We start from the raw sequence: 26,320 nt of genomic DNA on the forward strand, positions 1-26,320 counted from the left end.
TTCTACATCTGTCTTTTCTTAATTTGAATTTATGCCCCCTTAGGTTCGTAATCTAAACAAGTGGAAGGATCCCATCAGAATTCAGCGTTCTCAACCCATTCAAGGGTTGAGTATACAACGGTTAATTCATTCTGAAGGCGAATTGATATCAAAATATGGCCGTATGTTGCTCTTAGGGATTTTAAAGCATTCTGAGGAAAATTCTTGGAACAGTATTTAAATTGAATAAAATTTAAATCGCTCCAAGAATACAAGTTCTTCTAATGATGAAAACAGTACTTTTGATTGTTGCATTGTTGTTTCTATGATTTCATAGCATAATTTTGTAGTGTCTGTGACTCAACAAAATTTCCTCTTCTGAATCTCTTATTTAGCCTTGTATCTCTATCTCGTTTTCTATTTTATAAAATCTGAGAAAGTCTTCTCGTTTATTTTCAAGTAACTTTGTAGTCTGCTTTATTCCATTTATGCAATACACAATATCTGTTTTGTTTTGTTTTTTGAAGAATGTTAACCATTTGTGCATTCCATTCCATTTTTTTGAAGAATGTTAAATAAAACATCAGTGAACGAAAATATTTCACTGAACACTTTCAGGATAAAATACGAACACTTTCAAAAGAAATACGAATCATAATTTTTTTCCTAAATCCTTTTAATTGCATCCATCAAGTCATTTTGAATTCTGTTTGATAGTTCCGAACAATGTGTAGCTGAATTTAAATGATTTGCCGATCCTTCAGAATTTTTAATGAATTTACAAGTTCCATATAATTTTCACGATTTTTGGAAGCATCAGATTCAGAATGACCACGAAATAGCATTCCTAGCAACCTAGGAATATAACTACATCTATCAGTCTTCGCAGAATATCTCTGTTTTTGCTAAAACCATCCAATTTTAGTTCTGTGCATACATTACTGAATGAATTCAGATCGATCCAGAATTTTGTCTTTGAGATCTTTCGTGTTTTTGCAATTCAGTGTGTGTAAATTGTTTAAATCACTATATCCTTTTTCATTCCAAGCATTTTTTTGAAGAAATAGCAAGCATGGCCCAGCACAACAGCTTATCTAATTTTACACTTTCAATCAACCACATTTTTTGGACCGTACATGCTACTCTGAACAAAATTCTTACCTTCAGTACGCAAATTAGGTAAATTTGGCGTTGGCTTGCCATTAATCACTACTGTTTTAAGTCTTCAATTTCTCTCTTTGAAAAACTATTATTCAAAAGTTCATCAGCCATTATGAGTTATGTAATCAAATTCACATTTATTAAAACAACCCTGTCTATTTGACCAAAGCGCAACATACCATCATAAAAGCCGTTGTAAACTTTAAAAAAGTTATACGATAGCAACAAGATATGGGCAGTATTTTACTGCGTATATGTGATGTCATCATGCGGTTGACAGTGCTTCTTTTCTACATACGTGAGTCAAACTAAACCTTTTCAGCTTTTTTTGGGAGTTTGGAGAGAGAAATTTTAGTTTTCTGAAACCTCAGAAGGAGAGTTTCTGTATATTCCTTGTATATAATTTATGATCTGAAAAGGGACTTAAAATATTGAATATTGTTTTTCAGAGTTTGAATTTAATAATAAGTGAAATGTTTTTGCTATTATAAACACATGAATAGAAATTTAAACAGTGCAGTGGTTTGGCATTACTGGTTATGCAGTGCGTGACTTGCACGCCATTGTACTCTGTATGGATTTTAGATCGAAGGCAGATGACACAGAAATATTGAGATTTATCCTTGATAAAAAGAGAATGTTAAGATCGGGTGAGCCTCCATTAACAATCAAAAAGGCAAAGTCTCCATCAACGTGCAAAAACTTGTTGATGGCAGTCTCCATCAACAAGCAAAAAGTTTTCATTGGATTTGTCGCCTCTTCTCCCTATGTGAAAAGGTCCCAGTAATAGTGTATTTATTTTGTCGCTGCACTGATGGACGGGGCCTGTATGTGTTTAATGAGCGGTGCAAGTGGAAATCCATTTAATTTGGGCGGGGAAGTATCTAAATGCTGAAAACTGTGTGCAGTTTATTTTTTTTAATTTCTGGAAAAATTGTGGTTTATTTTCTGCCCACCCCTTTGTCTTTTCTGACCATAACTTGTTTTTTGCGCAAAATTAAACAGAATGCTTTGTGGTACACCTTTGTTCTTACCATAATATATATTTTAAGAGACCATTACTAGGTGGTACCATCTGGCTATCGTACAGAGAGAGAGAAATTATATTGTGTGCAGGTGCTATCGTTTTTTTTTTTGTGTGTGTGTGTTGGGCTAAGGTCATTGCGGTTTCCTGTGTCTACTGGGCATGATGCCAGCTGCATTGTCACCCAGTGGCACGTGCAGTCAGCGCTTTGAGTATAACGATAGACATGCAGTTCAAGGCAAAGGAATATAATGTTGTCAGAAAAATTCTTTTAGACCCATTTCTTCAGCTGTGAATTCCTTCGGATTTTGATAACGTTCGTCTTGGGAATTCCAAGGCCATCTTAAATCAAGTCGTGTAGCCAAAATAATGAAAGTTATCTGTAATCTAAATGTGGACATTAGAAAAGAAAGCGTACCATTGTTACTCCAACAACATCATCTTTTTCTCCACATTGTATTTCCAGTGTACGCGAGAGAGGATAAAAAGGGAGATGGCGTTGCTCGTCTTCAATACATTCATGGGTTTAAACTGAGTTTGTGTGAAGTCATTAACCCTTTCTACTTGCATTTCCCAATTTATCAATCTATTCTTATCCGACTAGCGCTGGCTGGTAGCAAGATATTCACTTCGCGTGTTCAAGCCTACACGATGGCATTAAATACTTTAAGTAACCACAGTATATGCCATCCCGTGTCCTGGTAATCACGCAGTATAAACAGAAAATCTATTTATTTTGTTGTATATCAGAGTCGGTCAGACACTCGTTGATATTTGCAGTGCACAGACGAGGATTCAAGCATAAACAAGATAAACTTCCGCTTATAGCCTCAGCATTTAGAGATCCAGAAATTCATTATAAAAGACTGTAAAGGATTTATCAGAAACAAATAACACCTTTTTTTTTTTTTCCAATTAATTTCAGCCCACAGAGTCTACACCCTTAACATAATTCATTATAACAGTAAATAACACATTTAATACCCTTCCGTTATGTTTTGTGAGATACATACATATAAAATATAACCCATAATAAACGATCAATGCCAATTCCAGTTTAAGTAGTTAATTCGTGTATTTTTAGAATAGGAGGTCCCAAAAAAGTAGTCCTTCTTATAGCCCCTGAAAGTGAAACTCCTCATTAGTTTGGCACATTATAGCCTTAGTCGCTGATGTGCCAATAAAACCCAAAACATGCGAAATATGGCCAAAGTAACCCTTGCGCCAGAAACTCCCATAACAACAACAACAAAACCCAAAACAACCAACCATCATTCATCATACGTAAGCAGAAAAAAAGATACTAAGTGCCTTCCAAAAAGGTGTCGAGCTAGCTTCGATATAGTATACAACTAGAAAGATTGAGATTTATCCCTAATAGAAAGAGAATGTTAATCGGGTGAGTACTACATAATACTGGAAAAAGGCAAACAGTACCCCTAGTCAGAAGAGATCTTCTCTTAAGACAGAAGAGAAAAGAAAGATGACCAATGGTCTTGGAAATCATTAGATTACAAAGTAAACATTTTGGATTAGGAAGAAAACTGGATAATCCGTTACTATCTTTATTAAGAAGTAAAACTGGATGATTCTCAGTGCCCTGGTTAAAATAAAAATTAGACGATGATTAGTACCTTTGACAGTGATCCATTTCTCTTATCCAAGGCACAGAGCCTAGTTCTCTTAACAAAGACATTTCTCATAATTCGGTGGTCTTAACAATGACTTGGTTATGAGGCAAACCGGTGACGCTTAATCCTTGAATAAGAAGAAAATTTTAAGCATTCGTTATATTTTTTTCGCTAAAACTTAAGGAAAAAGAGTATTGCTCTTTGCGAAAATGATCCGACTACTGAATTTAATAAGAAATGGGAGTGGGCGTTGTTGAAAGTCTCAGGTTTGTCAAAGATTTATTAAACGTAAACGAAGATCCTTAACATTTTGATGCGATACAATTAGGTAATAAATTCCTTTCAAGTTTAACAGAGTATATCGAACGATTCACAAGGAATTTGTCGCGAGTAGTTACTCTAGCTCAGGTGCTTCACAGCAGTAGGCTCTGAGAGTGTTCGTAAATGTAGCTTCGCAATAACTTTCTTTTTAGAATTTACTGCAATTCTCGCTGATCTCTTTGCAATAGTTTAAAAGCTCATAGTGACATCCGCTGATGTAAGTAATTTAATAAAGAATTAACCAAATGATAGTCACACGTAAAGTAGGGCCTCTGAATGCCTGATTGCGCAGGAGCAATAATAAACAAATACTGTGAGAGAGGATCTAGTTATTCAAGGATAGTTTACCAAATAGTAAACTACCCTTCGGATGGTCTAGTTATAAATTTATCATCATTCATTTTCAACATTTTAATACAATGCCATGTAATTAAATTATATATTATTTATGATAATCCCAAAATACAAGAACCTACAAGTGTATGTTTTAATTTTAGGAAAATACACGTGAAGGAACATGAATCCGAAGAACACAGCTATACAGCTCGATAAAATTAACAGAACACGTGACATAACTCGTACAGCTTGCGATGAAGCGGGACAAAATTTGGTATGTGTTGGTGTACCACAGAATAACGATGAAATGAGAAGACAGCAAGAAACTTCGGACAGGTATAAGGGACATTTATGGGGGTTGTATAAGAATCACCAAAAAGTTCACATTACAGAAGTCAATACAAGATGCTCGAAAATATGGTCACGTGACATCAGTACGGCGTATGATCTCCTCCAACGGCTTAACAGACCTGATTGCGGTGAACTATGCCTGATATAAGGGTGTCTATAAGATCCTATAGCAACAAATCACATTCTTCTACCAGCCCAGAACTTAACTTACCAAGTGACAGAGGAGTTGGCTGTTGGCGTGCAATGCGACGCCCAAGGGCGTACCACACATGTTCGATCTGATTTAAGTCTAGTGACCGTGCTGGCCACGGCAGACGTTGGATATCTTCAGCTTTAAGATGTTCCTCTACCACTTGAGTGCAGTGGCGTTGTCGTGCATGAAAAGAAAATCTGGGCCAAGCCAACTGCACCCCTAAAAAATCACACATAAGGTTCGAGGATCTGTTCTTATCACCTCTGCACAGTTACGATACCCCTATCAAAAATATGAAGAGGGGGGCGCAGCCATTGATCATCATTCCGCCCCACACAAGAACACCGCCTCCACCATAAGTGTTCCTTTCTCTGATGTGGGAAGGATAGTACCGCATTCCTCGTTGTCTCCAGATAAAATAACGGCTATAATCTGCTTGCAGGGTAAAGCGAGATTCATCAGAGAACAGAACTGTACCCCATTTGTCAGGGCTCCAAGTCACATGTTCATGGCACCAGTTTTGGCGAGCTCTGCAGTGGCTTGGGGTTGAATGGGACACAAACCACTGGCTTCCTTGTGTAGAATTCACTTGAATTGAACCTTTTTAACACAGTCCCGTTGGAAATGTTTTCACCTGAGGTCGCAGCAATCTTAAGAGACAGTTGATAACAGGTCATCGTAGGGTTCCGTCTTGCTGTTAGAGTCAGATAGCGGTCTGTTCCGGTTGACGTAGCCCTCGCGCCACCTTGGCCAGCTCTTCTTGTAATGGTGTCTGTCTCCTGAAATTTCTCCCATAGCGCCGTTGGCTTAATGTGGCACTGCGTTGGCACACTAAGCCGTGCCAGCTGCGCCTACCCAGTTTCAAATCATCCAACGGACCACCATCTCAAAGAATCATCTAAATGACGATGATTTATCCTGAGCCATCCTGAGTACTGGAGATGTGGCAGCTTAGCAAGCCAAATAAATGAATAATTTGCATAATGCGCGGTTCTGTAAGGTGGTAGATCGATTTCTATTGGATACTCGGAACTTGCATGCCAGGATGCCTATTATATCACATATTCGCCTTCGGCGACACTGTTCACAATAAAATATTAAGGAAAAACATTTTGTTCTGCTTTGTCGAGCATTGTAGAAGGGATAAACGAGAAAAATTAGTTTTGTGAGTTGGATATTGGAATTACGATACGTTTCAAGTACTGTATTTCTTTTATTTATATCTACTATAGCTGATTTCAGAAGTTTCGTGCATTCAGAACGTTTACAACCATGCCATAAAATTAAATTACAGATCAGTTGAAAGGCTGATTTTTAACTCCGATCTCAGGCGGAAGGAGTAGGTTTCCCCAGCCCGTAAGTTATTCCGAGTTCTTCAGCACGCTAACACACGCTTCTCCAGAACAGATATACGGTTACGAACTCACCCTGTTTATGCTTGTGGGCCGGTAATACCAATATTCGAAAATATTTAAATTACTCTTCAAAAATGCTAGCCAGATTGAGGCGCTTTTGGCGAGAATTAACACTTTAGAAAGATTATCGGAACTGTTCTGTGTTCGCCTTATCTTTCTGAAAGATGCCATACATCATCGTAGGCAGCTATGACAGCCTTCACAAAGCTTCATAGCCCTGAGTACACTCTTCAAATCCTTCAACAACAGCAGTGAATTTTAAGTGCAGATTTTCGAAGTAACATATCATTTTAATGATAGTTGAGGAAGTTCCTACCTTGTGATCATTCCAAGTCCATGGGTGTGCCTCAGAAACTGTTAAGTCTTGGCTAGTAGCGCTAATATTGCTACAACGCGGTAGACACATTTTCGTTCCCAAAAAGTTGTAACATTGTACAGCAGTGTTTCATATCCTTTTTGAACACTGATAAAAAGGCTACCAGTAGCCCGCGGGCACCGTATTCAGCACCCCTCATTTAGAACAACAGAAAAAAAAAATTTCAAAATCAATTTTCCAAAATTATTTTTTGGGCTTTTCTGTTATTTGTATGGAATATGCTTATCCTATTCTACTGTAATAACATTTTGCATTCCAAAATGTTTTTTGTAATCCACCTTTCAATCCACCGTAGTGGATACCGAATTACGGCAATTGTGTTAATTTGTATAGGAACATATCCAAGCTTCATCTCTGTCACAAACATTAACTGATTCACTAAGTTCTCTCAGAGGAGTATATAATTCATGGATTTTTTAAATCTTTTTATCTGCAGAAGACAAGTGATGAATGCAGTGAATCAGAAGACCATAAGTTATCTTATAGTGGATACCTTTAGTTTTATGAAAGAGTGGTTAGACTACTCATTAAATCATCTAATACTGATATGCAGATAAATAATCTAAATATGGGACTTGGCCTTTGAAAAAAATAGACAAATCGATAAAGAAGCGCCCACTCTGATAACACATACATAAGCATTCAGAACATTATGCGGCTTAATTTATTTAAATAGCTGTGCTTGCCTGAACCCTATTGATCTTTGATTTGTAAACTCTTGCCGAGAGTATGATAAAATCCCGTAAACTCTCTCTCTCTCTCTCCTTATTTTTCTCTCTTCATTTGAACTCTTCGGCAGAAGTTTTAAATTAGTTACCGTTACTGGAAAACTTCCGCGAGATGATGAATCCTGACCAAAAAAAAATTGTCATCTGTTTACTCTTTTTGTCATTGTGTAATTAAGATGCGAGCCACATAGTCATTTATTTAAATTTAAACACTTCTTCACGAAGCTGCAATCATTCGAAATGCACGCTTCACTGTCCCGGCACGAAAGAAGTCATCTCAAAGTGCTGGTTTTTGTACATGTGTGTGTGTGTTGTGTTTTTGTAAAGGGCGGCACCTAGAACATCTGTTCAACTCCGCCTCGTATCTCTGTGAAGGACAGTATCACTACAATTGGGCCAGATGTGTGTGACGTAGGTTTGTGTGTATTATGTGTGTGTTCTGTTGTTGCGTCTGGCCACTTGGCTACCCAGAAGCATCAATCACCTGGACAGATGATTCTGGGTACTCGTCCACACCACGGGAAGGTGGACCAGTCCCAGTAATGCACATACTGTCTCAAAAGAGACACTGACCCACATGATGTTGCCAGCAGGTAGGTCAGGATCCTCTGGGGGCCCATTCCAGAGGGGCAGACAAAAAGAAAGGGGAAGAAAAAAAAAATTTAATAATTAAATAAAAATAAAAAAAGAAAAGAAAATATATATATAAAAAATAAAAATAATTAAATAAAAAAAAATAAATAAAATAAATAAATAAATAAATAAATAAATAAAATAAAGAAAAATAATAATAATAAAAAAAAAAATATATATATATATAGATATATATGTATATATATATAAAATAAAAGTAATGTGGGGTGGCTGACTCCAAACAGAATGCAAGGAGGAGCAGGAGAGAAAAAAAAAAAAAAAAAACACCATTGTCTATTCCACTTCAGGCCCAATGCCAGGGTTGTTGACCACTCTATATGATCTCCTCCTTCGAGAAAAGACTTCCATAGCAAAGTTGTGAAGAGCAAATAAACGTTCAGGGGTTTGGAGTAACTGGTCTAATTGGTTTTCTGATATTGGGATGGTGGTCACTAAATCTTGTCTCAAGTCTTCGTACAGAATACAGTCAAAAAGGAGGTGCCTCCAGTTTTCCTTGGCTCCACAGTAGCACAGGTCAGTCGTGCAGAGGCCTAGTTGGTGCAGTTTCTCATTAAGTGAGCCATGTCCAGTAACTAGGAAGGAAGTCTCCATGGTGAGGGAAAGCCAGGATTGAACCAAATTAGAGGATGTAAAGGTTACATCAGGAAGGAATCTTCTAGTAACCACTCCAACCTGGGATGTATCCCATCGGGTCTGCCAGATGTTCATTAACTCGTTGTAGCATCTGGCTTTCTCAGCTTTTGGGTCAGTGTCAAGATCAAGCTCGATGTCAAGGAACTTAGTGGGGATGCTGTTTTTGATTCTAAATACTAGTCCTCTGTAAGCAGCATACAAATCCAGAGGAAGAGTTCCAGCTATGACTTGGATGGCTGCTGTAGAAACTGTTCTGCAAACTCTCAGGGTAGCCAGTAGCATTGTACGTTGGATGGAACTCAATTTGTTTCTCATCTGGACCAAGCCAACTCGGTGAAACCAGGCACCGGCTGCATATGTGACGATTGGAAGGAAGACTGCTTTATAGTACAAACGAAGTGTCCTCTTGGAAAGGCCCCAGTCATTCCTGGAAATACGAATAATGGAGCCAGAGAGTTTCTTGACTTTTGATCTGAGATGGGCGAGGTGTGGCAGGAAGCTCAGTTTGTGATCAATTACCACTCCAAGAATGGTAGCTTCAGTAACTATGGGTAGCCGGATTCCAGAGATTTTAACTTGTGGTGGACGCCTGAGATCTAGCTTGTGCTTAAAGAGCATCATTTTGGTTTTACTTGGGTTAATGCGGAGTTTGTTCAATGCTGCCCAGGAGGAGAGATCAGACAGGACCAGATTGGCATTATGTTCAATGGCACTCCTAGATTTTCCAGACACAATGATGGTAAGGTCATCGGCAAAGGCAACAACTTTGGTGTTCTCAAAAGAACGGGAGAGCCAATTCTGTAGAACCATATTCCACACCACAGGCCCCAAAACCGACCCCTGGGGGCATCCCCGAGAGACAGGCCTGAGGACATGTTGATACTTAGATTTTAGGATAACAGTTCTTTCGGAGAAGTAGCTAAGGAAAAGTTTATATAATTGATGGGAACAGGAGGCAGACCGGAGGCGCTCCAAAGCGCTGTCCCACCAGACAGTGTCGAACGCTCCCTCAAAATCGACAAAGATTGCCAGTTCAAACTTAGCTTCGGAGTTTTCGATATGTAATACCAGGTCAAAAAGGGCCTCTTCCGAGGAGCGTCCTGGTGTGAAGCCATATTGATGTGAAGAGATTAGATTTTTCGCCTGGAAAAGCGCCGAGACTCTTAGGGCCATAAGACGCTCGAGAATTTTCCCGAGATTTGCCAAGAGTGCAATGGGACGGAAGGAGCGAGGATCTGAAGGTGGCTTGTGTGGTTTCTTTATCAGGCGCAGAAGAGCAGTTTTCCAGTCCTTGGGAAAGATACCTCCCTGGAGGCATTTATTGTACAACAGGAGGAGGTACAGCGGCCTTAGTTTAAACAGACAAAAGATGAAGGTATACTCTATCTGGTCTAGGCCAGGGCATTTGTTTGGGTTTATTTTCTGTAATACTGCATTCAGCTCTTCCAGGGTGAAAGGATCCGTTGTGCTTTCTGTGGCGTAGTTTCGATTTGCTCTTCTAATTGCTGTATGCTCTGGGAGATCCTCAGCAACATCGTCTGGAGGAAATAACCTGTCAAGGATTAGGTTGGCTGAATCAAGCCAGTTGGAGGTTTCCTGGGAGTTAGCCTGTACAGTGTTAAAAATTTCAGGGGTGAAGGATTTATCTCTTGTTATTTTATACACTAAACCCCAGGGGTTGGAATTTCCAGTTTCCTTAACAAAGCTCATCCAGGTTGCTTTTTTCCTGGCTGCTATGGCTTTAGTATAGTCGTTTTTCTTTTGGATGTAGTCACTGTAGAGCCGTTCGACTTCTGGGGGTGCCCAGTCCCGGTGCCGCTGGTAGTAACGTCGTGCTCGCATTGCCAGTCTCCGAAGTCTAGTGAGATCATTGGTCCACCAAGTGGAGACAATAGGTCGGAATATTTTCTTTTTGGCGGATTTATATGATGCTTTGAGGATTGCTTGCTGGAGAGCAGTTACCAGTTCATTGGCTTGCATGGATTCATTGGGATTTGGCTGGTTTTTGTACAACGTTGTCTAACAGAGGGTGAGCACGCATGACAGGAAAGTTGTTGTTTTTCATAACAGCGGTAACAGAAAGCAGAGAAAATACCCGCATTCGATCTGAATCTTTGCATTTATTGCCCGTGGGACTGGTTTCCAGGACGATGCAACTGAATCTATCTAACAAGTCAGAAAGTGGGAGGGGCATAATTTAAATTTTTGGTGTTCCCATAACTACCACAGGAGAATTCATTTGAATATCTAAACTAGTTGGAGTTCTCGGCATAAAACTGTTATTTTGGATATTGCGAGATAAATGGATGTAGCGGTATAAATGGTACGTGCAATAGATGCACATTCCAAATTTAACAAGCAGAAGAAAAACATGCTAATCACAGTAAAGCATATTTTGGTAAAGAAAATAATAAATACTATAAGGGATGTTCCAAAAGTAAGAACAGGCATAGCAAGTCGTAAATGTTCAAGAGTGGAAGAGTTTTACTGATAACTTAAGGGGCACGAGTTTGTATAGCGAGAAGAGCGGGCTAGGTCTGTTTATGCGCGCCTGACATTCAAACCGAAATGGCAGCGAGATGGAGTTGGACAAAATAGAGGCGTGATTCGTTTTTCCATGCAAACCCACATACACCAACGTTCAGTCACAAGGAGCTCCTGTATTTCCAGTTCGGAAATAAACATATTAATAGCAACGTTGGTTTTGAATGCTTTATTATCCTCAAACATCATAAATTATATTTTGCCTTTAAGACAGCTTCACTCCGCCTTGGCATAGAATCTATATATGTCGTAGTTCTTCAGGTGTGATGACCCTAAACCAACCTAATGTTGGGCTCGATTAGTTCCAGTTTATTTCTGGTATTTCAACGGGAACCAATAACTTTCAGCCTTGACTACAAATTTTCAATCGGAATTAGGTCTGGACTATTACCTGCCCACGCCAGCACATTTGTATTATGATCTTTCAGCCATTTCATGCTGGTTCCAGCTGTGAGGCAATGTGCATCCATCCTGCTGAAAGATGCACTCGCCCTGTGTACTTTACTATAAGTCGTTATCTATTTGTGATAAATATCAGAGCGTCCGTGGCGTAACGGGGTTGCAGCTTGTGACCTTGAATAAGTTTTGAGTTCAAATCCTGAGCCGATTGAACTTTCTCAAGACTTCATTCAAGATTTATTTGGCTTTTTTTTTTTTCTTTTTTTTTGCATTCTTCAAGTTATTATGTACATTATGTTTGTAAATTACATGTACACGTAATTCCTACCCATCTGGTCTACTGGGGGTAGATGATTTTTGTTGCAGGCTGATCCATATGGATAAAAAGTGAGAAAAGATCCTAAAAAATGCGTCTTCTATTCTCTTAAATCTAACATTGCCCTATTCTTCCAACTTTCAGGAGTTTTTAAACAAAAGTCCAACAAAAAGAAAAGAAAAAAAAAGAAAGAAAGAAAAAAGGGGGAAGGGGAAAAAGTCGTTCTTTCTGGGTGCCGCACAAATGATCAGGCTGTGCAGCTGGGTTGCTGTGACTTAAAAGCGCTTCGTTTTTCTGGGTGGGTTATCATTTAGCCATGCATCAAAGGGAAAAACACGGAACTAGTTGTTTACAAATCCGTTTCTTTATCTGGCAGAAGTCATTAACGATAAATACAAGTACTATTACAACTGTTAATGTTTTGGATACGTATGACCTACCGCCTTCGAGTTAAGGTCAAGTCAAGAAGCGGAATACTCGCGACAAATGTCTTCCTATTATTCATATAGAATGTTGTCCATGCATGTTTACAAAGCTGGTTGATCAACTCTTTGAATGATTAATTTTAAAGAGGTCCCAAAATAGATTTTGTTGCGATTAATCATTCATCTCCCCACAGTTGTTTATGTTTGTTAGTTTTCCACCAGGGATAACAGACATATTACTCTTAATTTAAATATTTTCTTATTCTAAGTAGAATAATGATTTAGAAGTGGTACACCGGAAATTATCAGTAGGAATCTGACTAGGATATTAAAGTGGACAGCAATTAGAGTCAGCAATTATTTCTCTTCCGGCAGACTGCAACCTCTGGTGGTAATCAGGGGGAAACAAGAATATAATTAAATTGTCAAAAAAAAAGAAGAAGAAGAAAAGAACGAAAGTCATATGAGAATTAACACAGGACGCCCTCTGGTAGTAGAAAATTAAAACAACAGTATAATTCCGTTCCTGTGCGCTGAAATTAGTGGGTACCCGGAAGCCCAAACTTGCTGTGCATTCTAAATGTTGCTCAGAACAAAATATTTTCCTGACTTCTTACAAAAAAGTCCGTATCCCGTGTCAACGACCGTTAGTTTCTCCCATGGTAAGTTCACAGAAGTCTGAGTATTCACGGCCTTCGTCCGATCGCAGGCAGCTACAGCAAGTCCTGCATAATTATCTTGTTAGTCGACACTTTCAAGTGAGACGAAGCGAGATAGTGTCAGAATAGACCGGAGGGGGGAATTACGGGGGATGGGATGGATGGTAGGGCGTGTATATTGGAATTATAAATTGGGCCGTACAGGGTCGTGCATGAGAACCTGAGGAATGCAAAATTTTAGATGATCCGGAAAAAAAAGAAAGAAAAGAAAAGAAAGTTAACATGTTTTGAATTTGTGATTGGCTTGTGACACCACCTCTTTTCCCCTTACAACAGTGTACTTCCGCATGGGTAATGGCAGCCTAAAAATTGTTCTTCAGGCGAGAAATTTCAGTTGAACATGATCTTTAATAAGATGTCTGTGCGTAAGCGTTCCTTGAACTGTGTCTAATTCAATTAATGACCGCTACACAGACCTAGTAGAAAACCTGCAAAGCTTACTACTAACATTTCGCACTTTATTCATTAACAGGATTTAAAGTTCTCCATTATGATAGATATGTTCCTCGATTTCTGTGAGGATAAACATCACTTTCCGTTCTTTACTGTTGTTGTATGGACTGCAGTGGACACAGTCCTCTTGGAACTCTCTCAGAAAGTAACCGCAGAGATTGTCTTTTCCTTTGCTCCATTCTTTCTTGGGAATCAGTAATACAAAATTCTGTCTGCTGTGGAAACAAAAAGGCCGATTGTTTTGTCGATGTACTTATTTTTCTTAGACAAGGCCAGCTGATAAAAGTTATCAAAATGACGTTCAAGGAATTTTCTTTGAACTACCGAGGTGCAATAGATAAAACGACTGTTTAATGCCTAAATCTAGGTTAAATACAATAGCGAATGAGCGCATGGACGTCATTCTCCTGGCTATTACAGTAATATCTTATTTTATGGTGGCCAGAACACAATCTTCACGTAAAAAAACCTTTGAGAATAAGCGTATAGGAAAAACAAAAGACAATTCATCGCTGGCTGAAACTGATTTTGCTTAATATTAAACAGCATACGAGAACGTACTCATAACGTGTTGTTTGTAGCCCGCTAGTCATTCTGTCTTATTATACAATAATTGTTCTTTGTCAATAGGTATGCGTGTATTTGAATAAATGACCATATTTAATTTTAAAAATATGTGAATTACCAAATAACAATCGCATACAGCGGCATGCACGAGGGATTTCCTCCTTCGATATCCCACGCCAAGTCAGTGCTTAGGTACATAATGCGTTTTAAAGAACACAACCCATCCATGCGGAGATCGATTAAAAATGGCTTTCAGAACCACGTTAAGATGGAAGTGACTGCAATCAAGCGGGCAGCAAAATGAATACTGTGCTATCGATGGGACCTTTTCATGTAGCAAGGAAGCCGCATTTTCTTGTTTGCATCCGGGAACTTAAATGTCTTGCCATGAGTATGACGGCATGAGTATTATTATACACACTCCGAAACCTTTACAGTTATTATATTAGGCTGGTTGATTGTAATTTTTTAAAACTATATTTTGAAACTGGTCGACATGGGGATACAGTATCTATGTCCTTGTTTGTACTCTGGCACTACCACCAGGTCAGAGGCGTTTACAATAAATAACGAATAAAATAGTTAACCGTATTTAGCAGTCACGCGAACGTCAACCACGGCCCACCCAAGGAACGTGTGCTGCTGCACTCGCTCCTGACTAATCGGCTACGTCAGTAGTACACGCGTTTCAGTTGACTGTGGTTCTAATCACGTGTCTGCTAAATGCATTTATGCTGTTATATTCTCTATCTTGTAAACTCCTGTGACACTATGTGACAGTCCAGGAGAATAAACAGCAAATTTAAACTTAACAACCGGAAAGGCATTCCAACCGAATCCAATCATTGTTATTTCACATTTACGTTATTAGGTACTTAACGAAATGACTAATGATAACTTCATATCGATGGCTTTTGTTTTATAATCTGTTGCATCCAATCTAGATTCCTGAAAACATAATGACCTTACTTCGTCGTAATGCTAGAAAATATTTAGGGAGGCAATATTTTGAACAATAAAATCACAGCTAATAAAACTTCATTAAGCTCCCGGAAATAGTTCATTATTTTGATGTACAGTGAATTAACATAATTATGAACTGCATCGCACAGAAGTGCAATAATGGAGTGTATTTTTCATTAATTTTCCTTTATTTCATATTAATTTACATGACAAGGTTAAACCCGTTCCCACACAATGTTCGAAATCACTGGGGAAATTGCGTAACGCATGACGTAACTTCCTCAGCTGTTTCTGCAGATTTCCCCGGGTTCTGCTGGCTTTCTCGGATTTGAGATTTAAAACATGGTAACCCTAATTATACTGTATTAGTATTAGGATCAGTAGAAGTGTCGAATTCTGGAATTATTTGGAAATGCAGTACTGTACAACATAGGTACAAATGGAGTGTACATCTGTCCCAAGATCTACTCTTAGAGTATTATAAGTATCCCGCGATGAGATTCGTCTAGAGTCAGCACTGATCACTGGGTGGAATATACTACATTATTTTGGGCAAATAAGAGATTGCTGGGCGAAATTATAATAATTATATTATCATTATTATAATTAGTATAACAAATCGATTCTGTTGATGTATTATGATGAGCGTAATATATTCTGCGATCTTTGCTCAGCCCTTTCTTTTGCAAATTAGAACCATACTAGTGTGATTACAATAAGTAAATTCAATAGATCCCTTGCAACATCAAAATGGTGGTATAATCAACAATCCAACCGAAAAGGCGGCCGAGTTTAATAGGTATTTTGCAACTATTTTTATCATTGAAACTACATTAGTGCCAATGGAGAATAATGAAATAGAGTAGTAAAATAAATGGCATAACATCAGGGAAGCGTCTATTATGAAAAGCTACTGAGGTAGAAAGAATATAATAGCATTAATGCTGTTACACTGAAAAGTTATACTGAAAAAGGCGACAGGTGAGTGCATCTAACCGTTACGAGTAGTAATGATAGTGAGATCATCATCATTAGATTCAGGGATTATTCCCTTGGGCTAGAGAGGTGCCAATGTCTCTCAGGTCCATAAGGGAGGAAACGAAGAAGTGATAGTTAATTATAAACCAGTGAGTTTGGCTTCTGTGGTTGATAAGATTATTGAGTCTTTGGTTAAAGATGCAATACAGAACTATCTGAATTCGATAAGAATAGTATCCTACGTGGATTCAGCATGGTTTTGTGGAGGGGGAGACCTTTCTTGGCTAATCTGGTAAACTACTATGACAAGGTGCAGTTGGATGGGAAAAGCAATTTGACATTATATATTTATCAGGATTTTTAATAATTTTAGTCATGATTTTAATAAGACTTTTGATATAATTCCTCGTGAGAGGTTATTGTACAAATTAAGAGCAGATAAGGATAACTGGGCAGATCTAGCAGTGGACTGCGATTGGTTGAAGAATAAGAGACAGAGAGGGTCTCATAAATGGTATTCTTCAGAGTGGATTGAAGCAGAAAGTGGGTTCCCTCGGGGATCAGTGCCCGAACCTATCTTTTTTCTTATCTTCATTAAGAAAAGGCTCGGATCGAGTGCAAATATAGTCTGAAAAATGGTGGCTGAACTTAATGCTACCAAATGTAAAATATTACTTGGGGAACAGAAACCCAACAGTAGTCTAAAGATTAGGAGGAGAAGAATTAAAGGAGGTACTTTTGAACAAGAAGACATGAAGTTTAGCATGCAGTAATAGGAGGTGCCAAGAAGGACACATGTTCTTTTTACGATTTATTGTAATTTTGCAAGTAGAGAGAGAGAAAAAGAGGTTATTATCCCTCTCTACAAGACAACAGTGCGGCCACATTTGGAATATTGTATCCAGGTCGGGAGGCCGCATCTAAAGAAATATATAGAATTTCTGGAGGAAATGCAAAGAAAGATGACTAGACTATTGAAAAGCGCTATGCATTATAGCCCTATAAAAAACAGCTTAGAAGACGTGGTCTGCAGAACTTAGCAACCAGACACCTTACGAGTGGAGAGATTTGATTGAATTGTATAAGAGCCAGAGGGGAGGATTAGTAAAATGAAGGCATATTCTCACTGAGTGAGACAAGAACCGGAGGAAATAACTATAAAATCTTGGTGTAAAACAGTGAACTAAATTTTATGAAGTTTCCCTTAGGGCAGCGTTGTGGAACGTTGGAACAAGTTGCCTTCAAGGAAGGCCAAGGCGGAGAGGTTGTCAAAATTCAAGGAAGAACTGGATAGTCACTTTTTTGATAATGGGAATAATATGGACTATTTCCCCCCTCGACGGATACCGAATAGGTTTGCTTCCTGCATCATTATGCCATTTTGATACTAATATCAAATTACTTTTGGATGTAATAACATCATGAGGAAGGATGAATACCGGCATCGAAGAAATAAGCATTGCTGAGCAACTGCCAATAATAAAGGTGTGTACAATATTTTTATACGTTTTTGTTCCATAAATGCGATGGAAATAAATCGTAAAGGCTCAACATGAAATTGGAACACACACCCAAAAAATAATAATAAAATAAATATAAAAAAAAAACTGCGTAAATGATTTTTGCGATTCTAATTATGTCATTTGGGAAGTGGGGGGAAAGGAGAAACCAGCATCACACCATGCCAAAAATAAAAAATAACAAGTACATGGTCGGCACTACCTGAAGCAAGGAAATGAGGAAAGGCAAAGACTGATAAACAAATTAAACGGTAAAAAGTATAAAGAAAAAACGCAGCCCACTAAGGAAATAGGCCTTTTCAGGCTTATTTCTTAAGTGAGCTGCAACTGAAACCTTTCTGTAAAATAAAAAAAAAAAAAAAAAGGTTCAAAATGGGATAAATCCACAAAAGTTACATATAACAATTCACTTCGCTATTGTCTGAGTTGTGAACTAGCTGCGCAAGCATTCCCTCGCTCGTTGATCGTTTATTATCCAAGTAGGTCACAATAATATTTTGATTATTAAAACTTAATATTATCAAGTATGCATTCTATGACCAGTTACGTTATTAAACAAGACACTATTTAACGCTTGTACTTATTATTTATACATAACTAAAGGTGTCCGTTTTGTTTTTCAGACAGAAAGAAGCACGATCAAGTTCTAGTAGATGGGAAGTCTGAATCGATCAAGTAGAAGTAGCCAGGTAGGTATTTCTCGCCCATATTTTCCTTTCAGATTTTCTCAACTATGCTAGTTGCAATCTTTGTTACAATATTTGCACGTGTATCTGTCCAAGAACAGAAATTCATTCGTACCGGTTAAAGAATTTATCAAATTTTTTATTAGTTAAAAGTTCATATAGCATTTGCCAGTGACTGGGTAACTTAGTTTTTGAGTAGCATTGAAAAATAGCTTTCTCACAGATAATATTCATGGCTCGAATTCAACGGTTAACCGGCCAAGAATATGAGATGGGAAAGTTCCCATAATCAAAGTTACTCGGGCAATGGGAACTAGTTGAGATGGGAATTCACAATGTCACTAAAGCGTCCAGTGTCTACGTCATCTTCAAGAACTTATTTTACTTATAGCTCACTGGAATTAACTGTTGCATTCCATGCACACTTCAGATGAATGCGTGCTGAAGCTGCTAATGGATTCATTGTTCAAGGAAAACATCTGCTGACGTCACGTGCCGACATTACCTTCTGCGGCTAGATGTTGTGACCGAGTTTCTGCCATCTGACCGACATCGAGAAATAATTTTTTCTGACCATCTTAAGAACGCTTCGAAGCAAACCTGACGGGAAGGCCCCAGGGTACCGGGGCGAAACTGTTTTGTAAGCTCAAAACCTATTTTTCCTCCAGTACCCACTTGCCTATGCCACGGTGCGTGCAATCAATCACTATGGTTACCGACGCAGTAAACCGCAGTTTATCACGCAAGGCACGTGCAAAGCAAAACGGGACGCGAGAACCGCTGGCTACCTGGTGTATCAGAACACGCGCACATTTTGGCGACACTTGTTTTTGTATTTATTGGCACTTAGGTCGTTTGGATTCAGGTGATCTCCCGGGTTTATATTCGTTGCAGACGTGAGTGGCACTGTTGGGGCCAAAAGTAATAGCGACAGAAAGTTACCTGAATGTACGGGATACCTCGAAATGGGGTTGAAGTCCTGTTACGACCAATTTTTATTATTCCCTACGAATCGAAAGGCTGTTTCATATTAAATTCTTTTATTACTCCTAGCTTAATTAATACTGTGGTTTCGTGTTTTATGTGAGATCGTAAACCAGAGAGGAAGGGGGAGAAGCTGTATATCCCTTGTCACCATGCCAGAAGACCTCTATTTTTCTGTTTCACATACATAAGGCAAATTGCTAAGTTCAATGCGCGCTTCTCATTGGTTGAATAAAGATAATCGACCTGAAAGGAACCATGCGGTCTCTATATTCAATCCGATTCAACCTGTAAGACTATATTTTAATTAACTTGGAATCCAAGGTATTTTAATGTCCCGGATTAATGACATTCTAGCTCCTTCACATAACAATTTTTTATGCTAGTTTATTTGTCCTTCAACAAGTTATACAAATTGAGAGGGGGGGGGGAGAAAAGCAAATACAATCGTAGATGCTTCCAATTTTAAATTGCTTTATATGACCACTTTTTAGCCCAACCCATTATAAGAGTTATAAAGCATTACGCTTTATAAATCCTATAATGGATTGGTCTTACATTGTTAAGACTATTGTATTTTTAACTGAATTTGTCAAAATTAGTATAATTTTGTATAATGTGGTTTCCAGTATGTCCTTATCTTAAATGTTATTTATTTTTATTTTTGGAAGGAACACGAGTGAAAACAGCAATACGAAGTTGAATGGTTCTATGCTATTTTAACGGTTCAAAATTAATAGATATAGTATATGAATAAATACAAGGTGGTCAAATAGCTCGGTGAATGACCTTATAGTTTTTGAATGCATAGCGGCAGCTAAGAAACTGAGCGGGGCTTCAACGACATCATTTGAGCATGCACACATCAAGTTTTAATTTTTTAAACAATTTTCCAGTCTAATTGTTTTAAGAGAACACGTATTTTCTTCATTTGCCACACGTATTGAAAATTTCAAATGCTGTTGCTGATCTTGCTTATTAAAAAAATGTTTCAACAGGTGATAAGTATTGGGATATAACCCAGAGACCAAGGCTCAAAGCTCCCAATGGAAAACAACACCGTTACCACAAGGCCAAATGAGGTCTCAGCAGATGAAATCATTTGTTATTCTGTTTGGTCTGTATTCTATTCTTTATCCTTTCATAAAACCAGTGACCTTGAACGGCAGTAGCTGCAGAGGAGACAAGATCGTGTCAGCAAGCTTTGATGTACAGTTTCTTAAGTAGTGTACTTCTAAAAAAATTAAACAATCTGATAGCAGTCGAGTTCAAGACAGTATGTGTATGTTTGCAAACTAGTTGAATAATAATAATCTAAAAAGCGAAAGGCCAGAGGGATGAACACTAGTGTACATCATTAGTTAGAGAGAAGATTGTGGTTCACTAAATATTAGTTTGTATCTTATGCAATGTAGTTTTTAAATATCATTTCGTATCTTGTGTTTGCAATGTAGTTTTTAAGCCAGCTAAATAAAGGGTCCAGAATTCCATATCACTGAAATGTATTAACGAATATTTTATATATACTCTTGTCAAACACCAGACTAGGAGTTAGTACTGATGGCACATTATATCCAAAAGAACGACTCATTAGTTAACAGACTTCTTCAATAGCTTTAGTGATATATTGCCAGAAGAGAGGAAGATGTGATCAGGAATCACTTCACCGAGAAGCAGTGCTGCTAAATAGACAAAAAGAGTGTCAATAATTTTCTGTTCATAAAAGTGGCAAAATTTTTTCCTAAGTTATTTTGTACTTTTTTACATTGATTTGTTCTTTTTTTGGGCAGGTAAGATGTTGACTTGCTTAAATATATTGAAGGTAGGCTTTAATTCATCTGGATTGATGAATTAAACAGTTGGATCAAAATGGGTGATCGGTTGTTGATGTTCTTACAGAATCAGCAGAACTGTCTGAACCAACAGTGCCCTTATTAAATTTGTGCCGATAAAATAATATTAAATTTGGGAGAATATATTTAAAGCAATTCAAATAATAAAATTTCTTACAGATATTTGAATTGCTTTAAATATATTCTCCCAAATTTAATATATTTTTTTTTTATATCAGCACATCTCTATTCTTTTCTCTTTATCTGCTTTTCGCAGTCCTCCTGTCTAGCTTAATGTAATCTAATTTTCCATTGTATGCTTTTCCTGTCTACTGGCGCGCAAGATTATTTATTTAAAGTCTCTGAGGACACGTGTTACCCTATCTTAAATCTATATAGACACCGGAGCTTATTTATTTTTTTAAGTAAAATAAATTACACCGGCGATATCTCCGTTATCAATACCCAGGCACCAGCATCAACGTTTCATGAAATTGGAACACTGCCTGTGGTCCTCAGGCCTCCACCCCTTTCGCAGACAGTCTTTTAAATTACTCTGAGAGCAATTTTTTTGTGTGTGTGTCGTGTGCGCGCGCGCATACGCTTAATTTTCAAGAATTGTGTCTGTCTTTAGAGGGAATGGATTGAACTATTCTTAGACGTCTACTCCCTCCAAGAGTGCACTCATTAACAGCGAGAAAATGTGTTACATAAAATATAGATAACTCTGTTTAATGAGAAAAAAAGTGAAAAGGCCACTGAAGCCGCAAATTAGGGATGGGAAGGGTGACAGCGCTTACTGAAAGAAAGAGTGAAAGTGATCAATATTTTGGTTTAGAGAATCAATGTACAGACTTATACAAAAAATCCTCATGATCCACAACTCATGGAATAGAAGACTGAAAGGTAAGATTTTTCAGAAAACTGTGTGCGTTAACGCTAAATATTGTTCTTCTAAATTATGAAAATAATTTCACTGTGACGTTGAATACATGCACCTCGAAAGCAAACAATTGCGGCTTTTTTAAAATCAAGATGGCGTCACAACTGACGTTCTCTGGCTTTTGAAGGTTTGGCACTGGGCACAACCTCGCACCTTGCCATTAAAGTATCACTCAAATGGCACATAAAAAAGAAAGACAATAAAAAAAGTTATAAATGTTAATTGTCCTTTTGCATTATCGCAGAATATTCTACCATTTCTTAATATTTATTTTAATTTCGAAAAGTATCTTCTGATGCATTTATAAGTAAAAAAGAAACTTTGAATACCTTATAATGTACAGGAAGTTATAAAAGAGTTCTTTTTCAAAAGGAGAAAAACTCTCTAGGTATTATAAATGAAGGTTTGGAAATATGAATGGGTTCAATAAAACCACGCGATCTCGTGAAGTGGTCATGCGTCAAAGCAACCTAAGAATAAACTGCATGGATTCAATGTCAGCTTCCTTGTTATGAGATTTCCTTTAGCATGTTTAATGCTCCGCTTATTGGGGAAACGGAATAAGGTAATAGGATAACGTCGTTTCTTTCCAGGTCAAGGCTTTGTATATCTGTGGTACTTTTGTAAGTGGAGTCTGATTTATTGTGAACCTTCAACTAACAAAACATTATATAGGGTACATGAAATTTTGTTCATTTACCCCATAGCTTAGGCTCAACGGCCAGCTATGCCATTATGACTTATGAGGGAGCTCTCTAAATATCGGGTTACCCCCGACATTTAGAGAGCTCTCTCAAAATATTATGAAGAGGCCGCATGTGTGTGCCATATACTAGTAGCAAACACTGGAGGAACGAGTGTTTTTAATTTTTTGATTTGAAATCGACATTCTATAGAGAACGAAATTATGGAGCGATCAGTGAAAGTTGATATTAATTTTTCAGCTGTTTTTCCTCATCTAAATCCAGCTAAATAAAATTCATTTCAGATATTCATTATGTGCTGAATTATCATTGCTAAATAGGAATGAGCATAAATCATTGGGGTTTATGTTATTGATAAGGCGTTGTTTATAGTTAATTTAAATATGGTTTTGTTCAGTCACATGCCCGTCCTTATACACTAACCGCTGCATTCCTTCTGGTCATTTTCGAATTAAAGAAAGCAAAAAGTGAATTGCGGAACTAACGTGAGCTGGCTATTTAGTCATTTTATGGCGGTTGTTGTTGGAGTCTCGCGATTTACATGGCGAACTGAAGGTAGTTTTATGAATACTCACATGATGGGAACAGCCAATGACGATATGTTTGACCGTTTGTTGAGTCTGACTGACGGTAGTAACACTGAAGAAGAGCTTTCCTTCCTCAATGCTCCTACTGTTGATATTATCCATAAGTAAGAAAATATGAGTTAGTAGGAATGGTCGCCAACACTCTCTTCCGTCTGTTGAGCCTAAAACTATATTCCCATAGTTTTGATTCATTTTTAATCTACAGGAGTTTATTATTAATTTGGGATTGCTATAGTTGAGACTAGCCACTTTACAATTGTTCAAGTTAAATTACTACCCAATATGTGCTAGATGATTTTGCATCCAGTATTGAATATTTCAATATTCGATCTATGCACTGGATGCAATATTTCATCCAATACGAGACCAACATCCCTTTCTGAAATGGAGTAACAACTCTGTTTATGTCCTTGCTTCGGTACCGGTTACACCGCCCTGCCTGCAACTCTTCTAGTGATGATCACCAAGGAGGTGATCATCATTAGAAGAGTTGCAGCTCCAAACCAGGCCATTTAGAGATCTAAACAGATGGAATGTCGGCAAAGTCCAGTTGTTCTACAATAATCAAATCCTTAGCACATCCACATGAAGCATACGATATGCTTCGACGTAAACTACCACTAAATGATTAATATGATGGAGGTGACTATCAACTTGCAAGAGCCAGCGTAGGCAGTGGAGTATAGAAAAAAGGTGCGACTTTTCCCATCTCTTTCACTATTCAGATGTTTTTCGGGGTTTATAATTTCGTTACAGTGAAATCAGTCTGTAACAAATCCAGACCAGAGGAATTGTTTATAAAAGTTCTTTCTTTTTGTGCACTAGGTTGTAGTTAGCCAGTCTAGGGCGGAAATGTAGGACGCCTCCTCATGCAGATGAAAAACCGGCGTGGAATACACGCATACATAACACGCTGTTTCCTTCATGGCTTTAATTACCTCCGAGCTTACCTTAAACAACCCAGACCTAGCCGTATGCCATATTATGAATTATCTTTTGCTGTTGTAATTAGGTGGCCTAGATTTTTTTTTTTTTTTTTTGATTTTTTTATTATTGTACTGTGCGGTTCCAGCCAGCTTTCCCGGCAACCCTGCAATCTATTTATAATGCTGTACCACTAATAATGTTGACATACAATTATCTCAGATTCCCTCGTAGAGGGTCTCTTTCTCAGTGTAATGTCCATATCACAATGCAATACCATGAAGGTATCTGACACTATCAAGTCCCAACATAAGGTTGTAATAATCTCTGAGGATTCAATTGACAGTTCGCTATGAAGATTCAAATGAGGAGAAGTCCAATCCAGGAAGTAAATGTCTAAACCAGCAATTATGGTCACAGTGAAGAAGTCAACTTTTCCTCAAACCTGAACGGTTCCAACAGCACAGCAGATAACAGTAAAGGGGAATACCTCAATCAGTTTCCACGAAGAGTCCCCGTGATCCATCGAGGAAGTAATTACAATGCCATCCAACAAGCTCAGCTTAGGTGGCCTAGACTGTCACTCACTACTTGTAATGGTAAATGACTTTATAGTTACAATCAGTGACCCTCCATTGACTGAAAACACGTCAACCTTTTGATGATAATCATATTGTGCATTCTGAATTTCATGTTTGACAGACCTTTAACTGCAAGCATATTCACTGCCAGTTACTTAAATGTCATTAAGCAGGTTATTCTCCAAATGGAAATCTATAAATTGCTTAACATCTTAAATCCAATCTTCTTATCCTTCTAAAGAAGCTGTCGTGCTTCTGTTTATCTTCAATAACCCAGATTTCTAGATAAGACATTTCTTTGCTTAAATTAGCCATCATTCCTAATTTTATTTGGCATTAAAAATATCGCTTTCTTCTGAACTAAGAAAAAACGAAATTTTCTCCTTTTGCTCTCTGCGACGTTTGTTTTGAGCAGCTATTAACTCTGGCAAATGGCAAAGCCGGCATACCGTGAAGAATTATTTCCACAACTGGAGAAAGACCTCGAAATATCTTTACAGACGTTTGACCCTATATAAAATCAATGATCCTCCTTCACAAATTCATTACAAAGCAGTCATTCGTAATCCCCCACCCAAATTTTAAAGAATCTGCTCAATTTACCAGTACAATAAAAATTTGTTCACCGGCTTTATAACCTTTGCTCAATTACGTGCCTGCTGACTACGAAAATTGAATGCGGCATAAGAAAATTGCAACAGAAATTCCAGATCACACGGATTCCTTGTTCCCTTTAATCATAATGATTTTCTTTTGTTTGTAAAATAGAGATGACATAGCGAATGAATTCTGTACTCATTATTTTCCGGTCTTGAAATCGCATTGTATCCGATGTAACCGGTACAATGAAATAGGTTGGCGTGCTTGATAAGAGTACAAAAGGGCCGAGCAAAAGCGGCCGCTCCATTTCTTTTCAACTCCTCCCTCGGTTATCCAAACCTCATCATACTCTCACTTCGGGTTTGCTACTTTCAATAACGATGTATGGCAGTGGATGAAAAGAGCCTCTATCTCCAGATAGTAGCTATTGAGCGGTCATTCAGAGTAATTTGCAGGAAGCATTCCAGATGTAAGATTACATGTTAGGCTGTTATTTAAAACAGCACAAAATCGTTCGGCGCGTGTTTGACAATGGAATGTTTTTATTCCCATCCAACCGTCTTAAACAGAGCATGCTAGTATTAAAAGACTGATGGGCAGGGAGCAGTTACTTGGATCTATTTCACCGGTCGTCAACCAAGATAATATGACGATATCAGAAAATGGTACAACAAACATTCTTTGATTTCTGCTTCGTTAAAAGTCTTTTCAGGCTAAAGAAATTCATCTCAACCATAGATCAATTAGAGACCAAACGTTTACGCCCTTTATTCAATAAATTCGGGGAAAAAAT

General features: G+C 37.9%; 1 protein-coding gene across 1 annotated transcript in view; it reads left to right on the plus strand.

Moving 5' to 3' along the window:
* LOC150088714 (uncharacterized) overlaps nt 1-26,320 on the plus strand; it is a 203,574-nt gene that overhangs the window by 88,845 nt on the left and 88,409 nt on the right. The window contains exon 3 of the mRNA XM_090369625.1: nt 18,310-18,375. The gene's annotated coding sequence lies outside the window, so the exon portion shown is untranslated. The remainder of the gene's footprint in view (nt 1-18,309; nt 18,376-26,320) is intronic.

The sequence above is a fragment of the Mastigoproctus giganteus genome, chromosome 3 (assembly GCF_048544385.1).
Source record: "Mastigoproctus giganteus isolate SK-2022 chromosome 3, ASM4854438v1, whole genome shotgun sequence".
Lineage (NCBI taxonomy): Eukaryota > Metazoa > Arthropoda > Arachnida > Uropygi > Thelyphonidae > Mastigoproctus > Mastigoproctus giganteus.